The sequence below is a fragment of the Hirundo rustica genome, chromosome 5 (assembly GCF_015227805.2).
Source record: "Hirundo rustica isolate bHirRus1 chromosome 5, bHirRus1.pri.v3, whole genome shotgun sequence".
Lineage (NCBI taxonomy): Eukaryota > Metazoa > Chordata > Aves > Passeriformes > Hirundinidae > Hirundo > Hirundo rustica.
Window position 1 is genome coordinate 10,317,225 of NC_053454.1, and position 16,326 is coordinate 10,333,550.

Sequence of the window (16,326 nt, forward strand, 5' to 3'; positions counted from 1 at the left end):
GCGCAGAGGTGGCACAGCTCGGTAAGCTGTTTTTTCATTATACACTCCGGTATATCACTCTATATTTAAAGCTTTTACTGTCATATGGTGTGGCGACCTATTCAGTTATGCTCTCTAGCCTAACTAAATTCACATTTACAGTATGATACTGTGTGGTGGATTTGGCACAAGCCAAATATAGCAGTGTAAAAGGACCATAAATTGAGTGGCATTGTACTTTAGTTCACTGCTAAGTTGTGTGTACATCACCTAAACTCCATAAACCAGACCATGGTATACCAGAGAATACAAGATTTCTGTTTCTAAAATCTATCATGTTTTCTGCATCTAAAAATTGCAAATTGGAATTTCAGTCATGTAGTTTTATTTCAGGAACTTTGATTGTCTAATTAAATGTGGAAAGACTGACATATGCGTAGAAAATATTCAGGATTATTTTAATAGGGTTCCATATGCTAATCTTATACACTATTATGAAATGGAAAAGGCATTCAGAGTAATGAGATAAGACTTTGCCAAAATGTTCCATCTGATAGTGTGGTCTGGTGTTGGCAGTAAAAAACTGAGTCTCGACAAATCATAGGCTGTTTTTCAGCTAATGCTCTTTAGAGTTATTAAGTTACTTTCCTATAGTCTTGTTTTGAAGGACATGCTGCCTTTCAGCTCTTTTGTAAGTATAGATGTGGCTATGCAGCTCAAAAGGATCAATATAGCTCTCTGAGAAACTTATTTTGATATGTATACAAGAAGCAGGGGAATTCTGTCAGAGGTTTCATTTTCATCCTTGGATCTGAGCTGTGTGTTTCAGCTGCTCATGTCAACCCTATGTATGACCTAATTCTCACCTCATGTATTTTAAAGAAGACATGTCTCAAACTCAGCAGTGAAAGAGCCAGCATTTCATCATCACAGTCTTTGAGACAAAGGAATATGTGGGGTTTTGTGGTTGATGAAGGAATATCTGACCAAAAATTCCTGATAGGAAACCAGGCATGCCAGGTTACCATTATAGCTATCTGAGAAGGCTGGACATTTTTGTCTGACCTTCTGCTATTTCTTTTCCTCATGGTTCAGGGGGGAACTCTGAAACCTGTAATTGCAGAAACAAGTTGTGAGGCAGTACCTGGAATCTAATAACCCTCTGAGACAAGGTTAATTTTACATGAGCAAAAAAGATACATTTCAGACCAAGAGAGATGCCTGGTCTTACATTCCGCATTTTGATTTTGAAGAGCCATCTATTTGACATTTCCCAAGTCTGACCAAGACAGACCAATTATTTGACTAACCTTTACACATATCTGCAGGAAATGCTGTTCTGTTATTTACAGATGAGCTAGATGAGAGATCTCAGGCACTTCTGTCTGGCACTCAGCTCTGGTGCATGAGCTTCAGAGTGTCCTCATATTCATATTCTCCTGCCCCTTTGATTTGCGTGTGAGGAAAAGGACTGGGTCATTTTATAAGCTTCCTAAGACCTCAACTGACCTTTGACCAATGTGATTACTTGATAGGTCACAGTTGTGGCTACCATTTTTCATGTATCTTTCATGTATTTTTCATGTATCTTTCATGTATTTTTCATGTATTTTTCATGTGTCTTTCATGAGTATCTGAAAGAAAAAGCAGATGACTGTTACTAATATCACAATGACAGATGGGACTCTCTCGTACATGTAAATTTATACTGGCGGCTTGCATCCCTTCTTAGTATCCAAGCAGCCTCTGAGGTAGGGCCAAATCCTTAAAAGCTCATAGGAGGTGCTGGCCCAGGCTTTTGAGTCATTGTATCCCCTCTTGTGGTGGTACAGGACTGTTTTATTAGGTTTTTATAAGAAGTTTACGTTATGGTTCATTTCACTGTATCCCCAATGTTGTAACTCTTTTTGTGTTTTCTGTATAACAAGGTGTTTTGAGTCAGTCCTCCCACTCCTCACCTGACTTGTAACATCCCCTCTGTCCCAACCCCCCTCTCTGGGGCAGCTTGTCTATCACTTTGAGAAGCCCTCCCAGGCTGCGAAATCTCAGGGAGAGGGCTTCAAGTGATAGGCCCCCTGGGGGGAATTCCTTTAGCTTTGGATTTTAGTGGTCCGAGGCTTGGGGGTGGGCACACCTTGTTACCCCCTGAATCCCCTGATTTGTTGTCTTGTAGTATCCTCCCTGGAACCCCTCCCTCACTTATAGGGGGTAGGGGGGAGGAAGAATCTCTCTCAGCATCTCAGCCTCTCAGCCTCTCAGCTCGGAGCTCTGAGCCTCTCTGCTCCTCAGCTCTTGAGCTAATAAACATCTTTGAACCTGCTAAGCTGAGAGCCAGCCTTTTCTCTTCTGCTGCTGTTGGCTGTCAGGACACTCTTGGTCCAGCTGCTGAGAAGCCGACCAGCAGGTAATAGCCCGCGTGCCCATCCGGACTGGAAACATCTGTGGCTGTGTTGACCTGAGCTAGCCGCAGCTCATCTCCCGCCCGGTGCGGGACGGAACCAGACACACCCTCTCACTTTTTCTAGTCTGTGAAAAGCCATGTTAGAAAAGGTGGTACTCACTACAAGTGCATGGCCGTGAAAAGCAAGAGCTCGATAATTTAACTCCCAGGTAATGAAGCACCCACAGCAAATTGCAGTTTGTTGTGTTATTGCAGCAGGTTGTTACTCCTCCCTCACAACCACCGTCTCTGTGAGTTACCAGAGAAGGTAGTTTTAAATGCTGCTACTTTTCATGATTTAGGACATTTTCTTCCTTCCCCTCCGTGTTTGACACCTGTGCACACAGCTACACAGGTGTAAGTAGGTGGCTTCCATATGTTTGTAATGCTTGGACACTCGTCTGCAGCACCCAAGCAGTTGGGACCAGCCAGTCCTTCCCTGCCAGTCTGGACAAGCAGCAGCTCCGAAGTGATCAGTGAGGAAACCAAAAGCAGGCAAAAGCAAGGAGTCCCACACAGGTAAATGTATCATAATTTGGGCATTCGTGTCCCAGCTATTATGTATTTGCCTTTTGTTGCAAGTCTGGATACAGCTGATTTCTGGTTTTGAATCTGGTTACATTTGTATCATGGATGATTTGCCGTTGACCTGTTTTTTCCATTTGCTGTGATACACTATTTTATTACATCCTCTACCTCGTCTCTCCACTAAAAAAATGCAATGTTTTTTTTATTTCTTTCAAGATTGAAACCTTTCTTTGCCCTTGATAGTTCTTCTGTGAATTTGTCTTAGCCCATTGTACCTTGTGTTCAGGAATGGTCTGACAGAATAAACGCTTCCTATTTGCCATGTTATGGGCAACCATTATAACTTTTTTTTTTCCTTGGGGCTGGGGGAAGAAAGAAACTAAGAATGTCTTTGACTTTTTTTTTATTACAAATCTACATTATGCTGATGCCTTGCTTGACCTAACCTCACTCTTGCAAATTGCTGAGGATTTTTTCCATCCAAATGGACACAACTCTGAACTCTGACATGAGTCATTATAATTTCTCACGCTACTACTATATTTTTTTTTCTATTAACTGATGATTAAGAAGGCACCATGACTGATAGCAAATTAAACAACTGAGGTTGTTAATGGTCTGTCTGTACTTCCTTTCAGTTCTCTGACCTGGAATAATTCACTTGAGGAACAGGGTTAAAACTCTTCATGTCACTTGACAATTTTGCAAGTCAGACTTTAAAAAAAAAAATTCAATTTACAGATGTGGAGCATAAACACTTTGAGCTCCCTATTTTTGTCCCTATTTTATATCAGACATTTTTCATCTGACAACTAGTTTTTGACAGATGGAAGTACCAGGAGGACTGTATGAGTTGCTGTATAAGGATCAAATTCTTCAAATTGCATTTTTTTTTTCTTAATCCCTTTTTTGAGTATGACAACTGATTATTTTTATAGTTCAATAAAAATAATATAATAATCAAAGACTACTGAAATAATTTACTCCATTGTAAATGGCACAAGAGGCACTATAAATACAGAATTACAAGCTAAAATTTATCTTTCAATGAGATTCCATTTTTGGCCCAATGTTACTTGAATTCAAAGAAAGCAGGGGCAAGGAAGCAAGACTTGGAGGAAATCTTCCCCTACTGTATTCAACTTTAATACAAAATTTAAATTTATAAAAAGTAAAATTACAAGAATAGGAATTTTTTTTCCCAAGTTAGTAATACCCAAATGCAGAGCTACTTTTCAGTGATTCTGAGGGTTTAATATGCATTTAATAAAAGGATGTTAGCATAGTATTTTGAAAATGTCAGTAACTAAATGCTAATCCCACTGAAATCACTGGCATTCGTACCTGCACCGGAGCGCAAAGGTCAGGTTATACAGAATTTCTTCCAAAACTGAATTTAGAAGGAGGGATTGTTTGCCTATGTCTAGTTCAAACAGAAGAACGTAAGTGGAAAATAAGCATTTTATACCTGCACTTTAGGATTCTGTAAAATATATATTATCCTTTTTTATATATTCCCTCCTTTGCCCTGATTCAAAATCAAGAACCTAATTTGAGGTACTTACATCTCTGAATTTACTTGCAGATAATTGTGTTACACAGACGACCTATCTGTGTGGGGTGTGAGGAGAGGCCTGTGCATTATAGAACAGCAGCATAACCCCTCCTCTTGAAGTTTCTGTAATGCACACTTTTTCAAATTTGCTTTTTGCACAAAGGTGAATGGCATTTTTGCTATATAAGTCCTTTTGGGACATTTATGTACTCAGCACTGTAAGATTCCTGAAACGATTTTTTCAAGTGAAATATGCTTACTTTTTCCCCCAGTGGAGCTGAAAAATTATGTGGGACCCAAGAAGAAAAAACTCATGATACTCTTTTAAAAAAAATCAAAAATATTCTGAATATTAGATTCTTAATAACAATAGATTCTGCTGTAACAGGATCACAGTATATGATAAGAAAGCGAAGAAGACCCTATCTTTATTGAGAGTTTTTCTATTTATAAAATGCATTTATTCCTAGTCTGTAAATGCCTTGGAGTGTCTGAGACAACTGCAGAAACAGTGATGTTTTCCTTACTGAGAAATTATGGTTTCAAAGTAAGAGAAGATTTCTGTTCTAAAAAACCATAACTTGCCGCCTGCTTTTGAAATCCTGCCATCAATACGTTTTACTGAGGAGAGTGACAATTGCTGTAATGTCCATCCATCTCCTGACAGCCCAGATTGCACAGTATTTTTGCCTGCTTTTCACTCTTCCCTGGTACCATCCATTCCCCCCTGGCAACATGATGTGAGGGCAGGAGGTGGGATGCATCAGGAGGCAGCTGCAGCAAGGTTTGCCCCAGGGAGCCTCACCTCCCCTACCTGACACACCAATGTCACAGAGCAGTGTGGGGTCTCGCGTGAAGTCAACATTTTGCCAATTCTAGGCTTTTTTTTGTCTGCTCAACCTCCCTTCCAAAGAAAAGGAAAAAAAAAAAAAAAATCCAAAGGGGCAAATTATTTTGCAGTCTTTCTCATACTGAATATCAAGAACATACAAGCTTTTCCTTACACCTATGAGTTCACTTTAAGGTACTGAAGGGAAAAAAAAAACAAAAAAAAAAAACCACACCATAATCTTGTACAGGCACCTTGAAAGGTCAGGGAATACAAGTCATCTCTTACAGCATTCATAGGTTTTCTTACACTTGTTTTCTCAATAGGATGTTGCTGGGTTTTTGGGGCCTCTTAAACTTGTGTTTTGTCAGGTCATGGACTCAGTCCAAGGCAGATTTGAAGTGGAATTGAGTGCATCTTTAGAAACTGACCCATACTTCTAAATGCCTAAAGTACTGTTTTCCTGCCTTTTTATACTTAAGTGAGCCAAATCCAAATTGATTGGAGTAGCTTACAAGGCATAAATCACAACAAATGGTTGGAGTTGTTTTTTTGTTTTTTTTTTTTTCCCTCATGCCTGTGTTTCTCAGATTTCATCCAATGTTGATTTTCCAAGGGAAAAATATCTTAAAATATGCATAAATAACTCTCTTAAGCATATCCTTAAGATAATAAATATGGTCAGTCATTGTCATGACTTTTCTGTTTCGACACACTACAGATTATCTGATGGTTCAAGTCCCAGTTTTGTAAACAACTCTATTTGGATACCTTACTGCTAGGACTACTTGATTATTTTATTTTTCTTTGCTCTGATTTTTTTTTTTTTTTTTTTTTTTTTTTTTTGTGTGTGTGTGTGTGTGGTAACCAGTGCTAAGAAGATTAGAGGATGATAAGGGATCCCCATGACTAAGCTTCACGAAGTCCTGCCTAAAGCTTGTGAAGATTATTTCTACAGTAACAAAGTTACCCTTGATAGGGTGGAACTGTATAGTGAATTACTGAGAATAAAGACAGTTTGGAACACTGCATGAATATTTGGTCTTAAAGCTAAAAAGTGCTTTTTCAAGCTGGAAGACATGTATTTCAAATAGGGACATTCACACAGATTTGCTTTCATTACTTTGTGTAAAAAGATGATTAGTTTAAGAAGTTTATTGGGTGCAAAGTATGACGTACAGTTACTGTGGACCACAGACTTCCTATTAATGATGTGACTTCAGTTTCCACGCAAGCAATTCCTTTGGAATCACTTGATTTATTTTGATGATATTGTGTTCTCAGTGAATTATATGCTGTTCTTTTTAATTCTATAAAATAGAATTTGTATTTAAGTAGTGTAATTAAAGTGTCATGGGAAAGAAATTCAATGAATCACTAAAGTTGTATTTTGCAGCTGAAGTAGCTTATGGAATGCATAGGTACAAACTAAAAAGTAGGGAAGTGGTGCCATTTTGAAGTGTAGCATTGTGAAAACTAAGAATTTAAATAAGAAAAGAAGTTTTGAGCCCTTCAGCCTGAGAGAGAGCTTGTCCATGAGGAACAGCTTGTTCTGATGATTGTCTTCATGATAGATGGCCCATTATTTCATCCCGATGGAGTTACCACCACAAGACTTGAAGTCTTTACCAATCCAACAGCCTAAGGACAAACCCTTAAGTTATCTCACTTTCATATCTAACAGAGGGCATAAAGTGCTTATTTTCTTGCTGGTCTTGTGATGCCTCTCTCATCTATGTTTGTCTGCTGATCAGCTTCCTAACTTCTTCAGGATATTTCTGTGAAAGAAATACTCTGAAGTGTTGCTAGAACCAAGCACCCTATTTACAGACCTCAGCATATCTTAGGGCAGACAGAGGCTGAAGTGTTAGTTAATGTGATGTGTGCATTAAATTCTTTAAAACTAGAGGCAGTAAAGCCAGCAAATACTGGAAGTGCTCACTTCAAGCATACAAATCAGTGGTACTGTGAAGATTACACTGCAAGCACCACAGCAGCCAAGGGCTGTGCTTTTACAGCAAAGTGCTGGATTGTTCTCCCTAGAGATCATATTTTACCGGTCATGATACAAATTAAGTAGCTCAAAGAGAGCAATAGCTGCAAGCAATTGAACCGTGGAGAAGAGGAGCTATGGTGTAATTTCTTCAAGACTGGCTTAGCACTTTACTATTGCCTGAAAATCAGTACTTCTAAGTACTCCAGAGCCCCCCCTTGCCAACTCCCAGCAAGCAGGATACCAAAAGGCAGGTAAGAGCAGGCTGCTGCTGGAATAGCTCATCCAGTAGGCAAGTCCTTCCCTGCCCATCCCCAAAGGCATAGAAGAAAGAGAACAGCTGAAAGTGAGATTTTAGGCTAGGTAATATTGGTTGAAAAGGTTGGGCTGTGAATTCAGGTCTCCTGTTTTAGGCTGCAAAGATCTCATGCATATCCTAAGTGGCCACACAGTGTACATGCTGATTAATTAGAATTTTCCCTGGTCAAACCTGTTACATTTGGTATCACCTTGTTGGAATGACTAAGGAGGATGAAACACGGCAGAAGAGCACATTAAACCTGCCCAGAACAAACCAAATTTTATTATGAAAATTTGAAGGTGCTTAACAAGTTGCATACTCTGTGGTACAAAGTGAGCTACAAGCTTGTATGCACTTGCATGTCCATCGTTCCCCATATTTCTCAGAAGAGCACACTTGTGCATCCAACTGTTAGAGCTGAAGTTAAAGAATAGGAGTCCTGACACCCAGCTGGACTAAAGACAAAGTTGCCTTAACTAATGTTCTTCCATTTGTGACCTTCTGTGACCTCAGATTTCCAGTTTTTGCTAAACTAAGATGATAGAACCAGGTGTTAAATTCGTGTTGGGTTTGTGCATGATTTAATACCAAAAGAGCTTAAATTTTAGATGAATGCAGACATGCTCATCATGCCCCAAATCCATGTTACTCCTCCACTGCTCAGTGCCCAGGTGACAGCCTCTCCTGGGCAGGAATGGGGAGGGCATGGGCTGCACTGCGGCTCCCGCTGTGATATCGCAGTATTCCAGCATTTACTCGGGGATCAAGCTTCCGACTCCAGGGAGGCTTTACTCTGAGGCAAGAAGCCCAGGTTTCATCTGCCAGCATCTGCCTCGCACGGAGCACCTCGGCTCACCTGCCCCATCCTGCCCCCGCCCGGGGGCCGCTGCGGCCCCCCCGCCTTTGTTCCGCTGGCTCCTCCTCGGCTCTGTCCCCACCCCGCGGGGCGGGCCCGGGCCCGGGGGCGGTGGGAGCGGGCTGCTCCCGCCCCGCGTCCCCTCCCCGCCGTCCCCTCCCGGCGCGGCGCTGGCTGCGCTCGGCGGCGGAGCGGGGCTGCGGGAGGAGCCGCGGGAGGAGCCGCGCTCGGCCGCTTTGTGCCGGCACCGTCGCAGGACGGCCGCAAAGGTAGGAGGGCTCCGGGCGCGCTCGCTCCCCGCCCGCCCGGGCAGCATCCCTGCCGAGCTCCGCGGGCCGAGAGGGAGCGCCGGAGGGGAGGGGAGGGAGGGGAAGGGCTGGATCCAGAAATGGGCTTTTTCAGCCGCTTTTTCGCTGCTGCTCCAGGCAGCCCCGTGCTTGGAAAGCTGTGGGCTTACTGGGGGGAAAAAAAAAAAAAAAATAGAAAAAAAGTCTCACTCGTTTTCTTGGCCGGGAGCAGCACATTGCAAGAGCTGGGAGGGAACCCGGTTATCGGGCGGCGGCGGCCCCTGCCCGGGCTTTGGAAGGGTAGGAACCCGGCCGAGATCCTCCGGAACGCAGCCCTCTGTCCGCCATCCCGAAACTCGCATCCCTTCCCGGGAAAGGCACCGGCCGGACAGCCGCGCTGCTGCTTTGTACCACTGCGAGCTTCCTTCTTTTCTGCCTTTTGGGGTGGCCAGAGGTGGTCTCCCCGCGGGCTGGGCCATTTGATCCTGTTTCATCATAGCCGAGAGATTGCATCATGTTACAGTCCTGGAGTCAGTCAGGGCAAAGGCGAACAGAACCATCTTTCCAGATCCATCCCGCTGGCTTCCCGGGCCGACCCCCTCCTTGATTTCCTGTGGAACGGAGATTCGAGCTGAGGAGCAGCCTGCCATTGGAGGCTGGGGGGGAACAGGTCACAGCGACGTGGTTCGATTTCTTCCACTGAGAGGTTTTTTGGAAACTCAAGTTTGTCGGTTCTACGCGCGGTATGTGTCTTGTGTTGAGGGGTTGCAGGAAACTTGCCAAAGATTTAGGCGGTAGGAGAATAATGGGCGGCAAAGGAGCCAGATAAACGGCCAAAAGCAGGAGTCGCTCCGTAACCTGAAAGCTCTGGAGTGGCAGGAGGTGGGTGGATTCAGGCAGGCATCCCTCGACAACTCAGGCATTCACCTGCCCTAAAGGACAGTGCAGCTGAGTAAAGCAGACTGAAAGGCAAGACAAGGCACATGTGAGAAACAGACAAGTATTTAGCTCATATTCCCTCTGGATCCTTTATGGTCGGTTTGATGCAAACACTTGGTGTTGCCCGTGCCTGTTCTGTTTATTGTATTACTGAAGTTTGCGGCTGATATCCAACTACGAAATGATAAATCTCAAAGCCAGAGAAATCAAATTAAATAATGTGCTTCAGTCCAGAGCTTCTTAAGATGACAGATTCTGCTGTTCTTTGTGCAGCTCTTTGTTTTGTTCCATGGGGAAAAAATGTCATGGCACGGCTTGGTTCAATTCTCAAGAGGTATCCATAACAATAAATGATTATTCCATAACTAGTGTCTCGCCCTTGCAGGTGCTCTGCTACTGTTTGCTCCAAGTGTTACAGGGCCATTCTTTTTGTTCATGAAAATAACAGTATTATGAACCTTTTTGATGTGCCTTTCTGAGAATGGTCAGTGCAGGAGCGCAAGAGAACAGCTTGGCAGCCAGATGGATCTATCCATCAGTGGTCTCCTATATGGGCACTTGGTGCCCTTCCATCATCCCTCATGCCTCCTGGTGGTTTCCATGGGAAGAACTGCACAATTATTTTCTTGTGAGCAAACCATTTTTCTTTTTAGAACTGATGTAAAAGAAGAGGAAATGCTACATTAGAGCCAGAGGGAGAGCATCCTGTGTTTCTGGGGCTATAGGGCACCATGTAGGTTTAAGAAGAATTTGAAATGGATTTGAAAAAGAAGGATCTACAGTTTTCTTTGTGTGTCGGCCAGTGACTGCAGCGACAAGCCAGCAAACAGAACAATGACCAGATACTCACTGCCTTTGGTGATATGTAGCACTGTTTGGGGTTTCCTAGGAAATTTGTCATCAAAAGACAGAGTGTTACATTGTGTTCCTGTGTCTTGGGTAGATTTTTAGAGGAAGGGATTTTGAAGGTCTGTGGGACTGAAATTGCAGTATTGAAGCACTGCCAACAAGGGAGGGGGTAAAATGCAAGACTTCTATAGATCAACCACTCACACTATTTTAAAATTTTACAATCTTAGTGAAGGATGATTTTCCTTTTCCTTTCCTAAAACTCTCAGAGATGAAGAGATACTGTCTGAGATGCAAGACCCAAAATCAAATATCGAAGTCTCAGTGGGACAGGCTGTGTTTGGTACATGTATGACTGATTGTGCTGTACCTTTCAGTGTCGCAAAGACAACTTGCTGTTAGACCAGGAATTGTCTTGCCCTGCTGTTTGCTGCTGTCTCCCTTGTGACATTGCCTCAGGACAAAGAGCCAGCGGTTCAGGGCTGGTTGATGTTATCTGGAGTCCACCGATTTAATTTCCATCCCTTTTCAGAAGTTTTGTGTCTGATAGGTCAGTCAGTGGGAGTGTGGTATCCAGGAGCCCGCCTGGTTAACTGCTTTGTTCAAAGCTGTGCTCTTTGTTTCCTGACAAGGGGGTCGAGGAGGAGGAGGAGGAGGAGGAAGGGATGTACTTTGTATTCACTTGCAGGAGATCTCCTGCTGAGGTGGGAGGGTGGGATGCAAGGACTTGGATCTCCAAACTCCTGTACAGTTTAGTCTGCTCTACGCTCTTATGGGTTAGTCACAGTGAAGCGTACTGTGGCAATTTTTCCAAAGAATTATGCATCCCTTCCAGCTATGCAGTTCAACTGGTTTTAGATGTGAATGACACCTAGCTACTGGTATGGCTCTGACTTCCCTGACTCATCACTTCATTGACGAATAATGTTTCATCTGGTATAGAAACTGTCTGGGCTGGGCAGGTGACTGTGTTACAAGCTCAGGAGGTATTATTCCAGATTAATATACTTCTAATGTAAAGTGTTCTTAGGTTCACAGTTGAACTCTTAATAGTCAACATGAGTAATAGAAATGTGGAAGTCAGCCAGAGGACTGAGGTACTGTGAACTCTGAGCTTTTAGTGGAGGACTGAAAAAGCCAGATCTTGAATGTACTCCTCCATCTATAAGGGCTGTCTAGAAGGAATTAGTTTTAGGAAATTGTTTTCCTACTATGAAGCACCCTAAGCTGACCTTAGAGCAATTTAAGTTTTCAAGGCCATACCAGATGTCTTTCTGGGGAGTGTCTGCTTGAAGCGATACCGAGAACAGTCTGTCCACAGAGTATGAGCAGGTAGGAAGACACGTAGCTGCCATGGCATGGGGGTGACCCTGAGCTCAGAGTGCAGGGGTTACACCAGCACGACTCTCTCGCTGCTCCAGCCTACCTGTGCGCACATGAAGGTCTGCCATTTATAGTGCATCAGTGCTCTAAAACACTGTGTGTAGATTCAATTGCTCTTACTCTACTAGCAAACTACCTACTCTTACTACCAAACCCAAACTGTTCTATGATACTCTCTGATCAGAAGTTAACTCTTAACTCTGAAGGTCATAAAAGACATGCTCCTGTGAGTAATGGCAATGAACAGTATTGCAGGAACATAATTTGGGTTTGTGCAGGGGGGCATATCTCATAGCAGGTAACAGTCTTTCGGGACATATCTCTATTTTCCAGAGATAGGCAAGGAATTAAAAGCTGAATGGCAGAACTGGTGCCAGTTTCCCCTTTGCCATCATAGCAAAAATTCAGCCGTGACTTAGTGTGCGTAGTAAGGTTTAACTGCCAGAGGTGCTGAGCAGCCTTAACACAGCAGTGTCCAAATGAGCTGCTGGTGGTTGCCTCTCTTAGAGTATGCCTTGGAGAATACAGGAGGCTGTGAAAAGGATAAATCAATATCTATTGTATATGTTGCCAGTTTTCATCAAGAAATCTAGGAAAGAAACTCCTAAGAGGATTATTTTTAATCAGTTGGATCTTGTATAGATAGATACTGCTCCTTGCATGTGTTGGTATTTTAAAAATTGATGATGTATGTTTGGCAGTAAAAGGAGCAAACTGATAGGCCTGTCTTTTCTAAATCTCTTTCCTAAACTGAAAAAGGGAAAAAAAAAAAAAAAAATCAATGTATTATTCTTTTTATGGTGACAGAGTGGTGGGATTTTTTGACTATCTGAGAGATTTCTGCTGCCAAGAGCCCTCTGCCATTATGTAGTTTTGAACTGAGTGATAAAGACTGTTTCTCTAAGACAGATGTCGGTAATGGCCTTATTTTGCCAAAATCTTTGTTAGTACAAAATGCTGAATAAAAATATTTCCATCCATTAATAGTGCCAGAAAAGAGTACACAAGTGGTTTCAGATTTAATTTGTAATGTAGCTGATGTCTCAAAGATAACAATGTTGTACCCCCAAGAAATACTACACTGTATGTGATGTAATTGCTATGAGTTACACTGAATATATATTATTCATTAGGGGACTGTCATTATACCATGCTTGTGAATTCCCCAAAGCCTCTCATCAATGTCCTCATCACATCTCAGCATTTATGGAGAAGAGAATTTTGGTGTCCCGCTTGACTGATGTTCTGGCTTGCTAGTAGCCACTCCAGTGAGCATGCTTGCCTTGTTCATTTAAAATGAATAGACTTTGGGAGAGGAGCTTAGCTCATATATTCACATTATCAGAGATAGCACTCCTTCACAGGGAATATGTAGTGCTACGTTATCTCAGTTCTGCAGAAGAGCAAATAGTAAAAGCTCTTTCATGCGCAGCTTTCATGCTAAACTACTCTGCACTGTCTTCAAAGTATAAAGGCTCAATATTTGGCCAGTTGCTATGGATAGATTTTTTTTATTATTTAATTTTTTTTTTTTGGCCACTAAATTATGTTTAAGTATGTCTTTGAAACTTATCTGGTCTCTCATCGGTTACACATGCTTATGGCCTTCCTGTTAGAAATTGGAAGAGAGGAGAAGGGAAGGTAAGGACGGAATTTCCCTGTTATTAGCAATTAGTGGATCCAGATTTTATTTTCCTGTACCATTTTCGCCAGGAGCAGCTGCAAAGAGAGAATTACACTGTGACCTTCACAGCACTTCCTCGTGCCGTCATCAATCAGATCTGGCAGGAGCTTTATCGCATCTATCAGTGTGGCTCATAAGCCGCATGCTGTCTAGTCTGGGGGGAAAAACAAACAAACAATGGGAGCTACTGTAGGGTTTGTTTAAAATAAAACAACCAGGAGTGAGCTTTTCCCATATGTGCCAGCTTTGTAGGCAGATTTCTATTTTTGCCGTGTGCTGTTGGCTGATTAATAAAAGATGATGGTTGTAAAGCAGTGGAAGAGAATTTCACTACATTTCAATGGCACTGGCAACTCATTCACAAGCAATTGCAGCTTCAGCCTTTCTCAGGTGACGCTCTTCAGTCCTATTCTAATCCTCAGCATTATTTTTACAAAGGAATTCATGCAGTTAGATAAATTCAGGTGTTTTCTACACAGGTAACTCTTATAGAATGAATAAGTGTTTCCAGACTTCTCTGATTCTTATATAAAATAACATAGCTTTCTCAGATTAAGGTTTTTGGGGTTTTTGTTTGTTTGGTTGGTTGGTTTTTTTTGTTTGTTTTTTTGATTTGTTTTGGTTTGGTTTTTTTTTTTTTTTTTTTTTTTTTTTTTTTTTTTTTTTTTTTTTTTTTTTTTTTTTTTTCCCTTTTTTGGGATCATGTGTGCCTTTCCAGGCTACTCTAGGTCTTTTCCAGAGGCAAGTTCATAATGTAGCAGCCAAAGTCAGCTGATAAGCTGCAACATCTCCTTTTTCAGCATGCAAAACATTATTAACACCCTATAAGTGGCTAGTTTGTTTCCTGGTTGGTTGGTTGGTTTTCCCTATTGACCTTGTTCTGGAGTTTTACTAAAATTCAAAACATTTTTGTGTTCTTACATTTTTTCATTGTTACACCAAGTTCACTGCAGTTTTCAAATTCCTTTGCTCTCCTTTTCTTGCCATGTGCAGTAGATAAAACTTTCTGGTTTTCCTTGCCTGGGCTCAGTACAGTGACAAGTTGGCAGGTTGTCACTTCGTGCCTGACTTGCTTGCAGGCACGGTCCTTGCTGACAGGTAGATGGGAGAGCAAGAAGCAATGGGGACAGGCAGAATTGCTGCTGTATGTGTAATTCTAGGTGCATTCATGGTGACATGTTTGTGTGTATATGTGACATATACAAATGAATATGTAGATGGATCAATAAAGAGTGTGTATGTGTGTGGGTGATATGTTAGAGCTGCCTTTGTCACACAGGTTTTCTGAGAAAAATGGCTAATTGCTAATAAATAAACTGTTAATGTTGATGGCCAACAGCAGGGTGTGATCTGTGATTTCTGTGGTTTTTAACCAGCCAGTTCTTGGCAGGAGCCATCTGGTACCAGATCTGGGCGAGGAAGTTTGAAATGCCATATGAAATGGGCAATAGCAGGTGCAAGGAAAATGTGCCTAAAATGTGAAATACATTTAGCAAAAGGTTATCTACTCTGTCAGGAAAAAAGAAATCACGTGAACTGGCTAGCTGGTTATGGGAATAATTACTTTTGTGCTTTTCCTCAGTGTGTGCTGTGTCAGTCTGGCAGTGTTTATAGCCCCAGGTGCTGCAGTGGCACCAGGCAGGGCAGTGGCTGCAATGCTGAGTCCCTGCCCCACAGACCAGCAGACCTGGGGGGCAAGGAGCCTGCCCAGAACTGTACTGCCTGTTGTCCATCTTCTGCTTCCAGCAGCCAGGCACCACAGCTGCACAAACACTTGGTGGAGGGGTTTTAAGAGTCCAAAGCCATAAGCAGTCCCATTTCAGCAGCAGGATGAGGAGGAGAGGGAAAGCTGCCAGCAGGAATTCGTCTGAGATGCTGAGTCCTGTGTCATTGTTTGGGGGCTCCTGCTTCATGAGGACGCAGCAAATCAGCTGGCTGCCTGCTGCCGGTCAGACCAAACAAAAAGACTTGGTTTCAGCCCCGAAAACAAGGTGGGCCACAATGAGGAGGTAATAAAATGGCAGGAGTTGAAAATAGGAGAGATAATGCAAAAGGCAGAGGGATGAGTTAAGGAGCAGGGATGCCGAGTGTCACCAGGGCACGGGTGGCTGGGAGCTGAGCTGCAGAGGAGCCACTCTGATGCTGTTCTGCTGCTGCATCTCAGCACAGATGAAACAAAAAGAGATTGCCCCTTAGAGAGTGGGATTTATTTGTGTAATGCAGCCCGTGGTAGGGAATAGAGTGGAATACTGGGTTTGTCACTGGCTGTAAGAGATCAGGCTGAAGGAAGCAAATATCTGAAAAGGTTAGGAAGCTCGGTGATTCTCAGCTCTGTTAATACATAGCATTATCAAAAAATTACCCTTTGGGAAACTAAAAGATCTGGTTCTTGGAAGGGGGAACCAGTACTCAGACTGAAGAGCTTCTGAGAATATACAGAACTCTTCTTCTCCTTGCCTGAGCCCTCTGTCTGCACCATGTGTTTGTCATTAGAGCCATGAAAAGCTGTGAGTCTCCTTAGAGGGGAATGATGGGTGCATGGTAGGTCCTTCAGGAAGAACCAGGAGAGCTGTGAGGAGACAAGGGGCTAGGTCAGGCCACAGCATTTTGTTTTGAGCTTAACAGGAATGAAATCCACCCTGAAGAGTCTTGGGGAAAATTCTGGATGAGGGCCAGTATGAATAATGCTGAGTGCAGATGGGT

The 16,326-nt window shown here is 42.7% G+C and overlaps 1 protein-coding gene and 1 long non-coding RNA gene across 4 annotated transcripts in view; both read left to right on the forward strand.

Annotated features, from left to right (window-relative positions):
- The first annotated feature begins 2,073 nt into the window (after nucleotides 1–2,073).
- Nucleotides 2,074–6,538, forward strand: LOC120753534 (uncharacterized). Its single transcript, XR_005701137.2, has 3 exons — nucleotides 2,074–2,383; nucleotides 2,827–2,938; nucleotides 6,203–6,538. It is a non-coding gene; the product is annotated as an uncharacterized LOC120753534 (long non-coding RNA).
- A 2,136-nt stretch (nucleotides 6,539–8,674) lies between these two features.
- The window catches only part of AFAP1 (actin filament associated protein 1), a 113,756-nt gene continuing 106,104 nt past the window's right edge, over nucleotides 8,675–16,326 (forward strand). For 2 of the 3 annotated variants that reach the window (XM_040064857.1, XM_040064858.2), the window contains exon 1: nucleotides 8,675–8,750. The gene's annotated coding sequence lies outside the window, so the exon portion shown is untranslated. Of the gene's footprint in view, nucleotides 8,751–9,388; nucleotides 9,512–16,326 lie in introns of those variants that run through there. The other variant, XM_058420688.1, reaches the window with a different exon arrangement.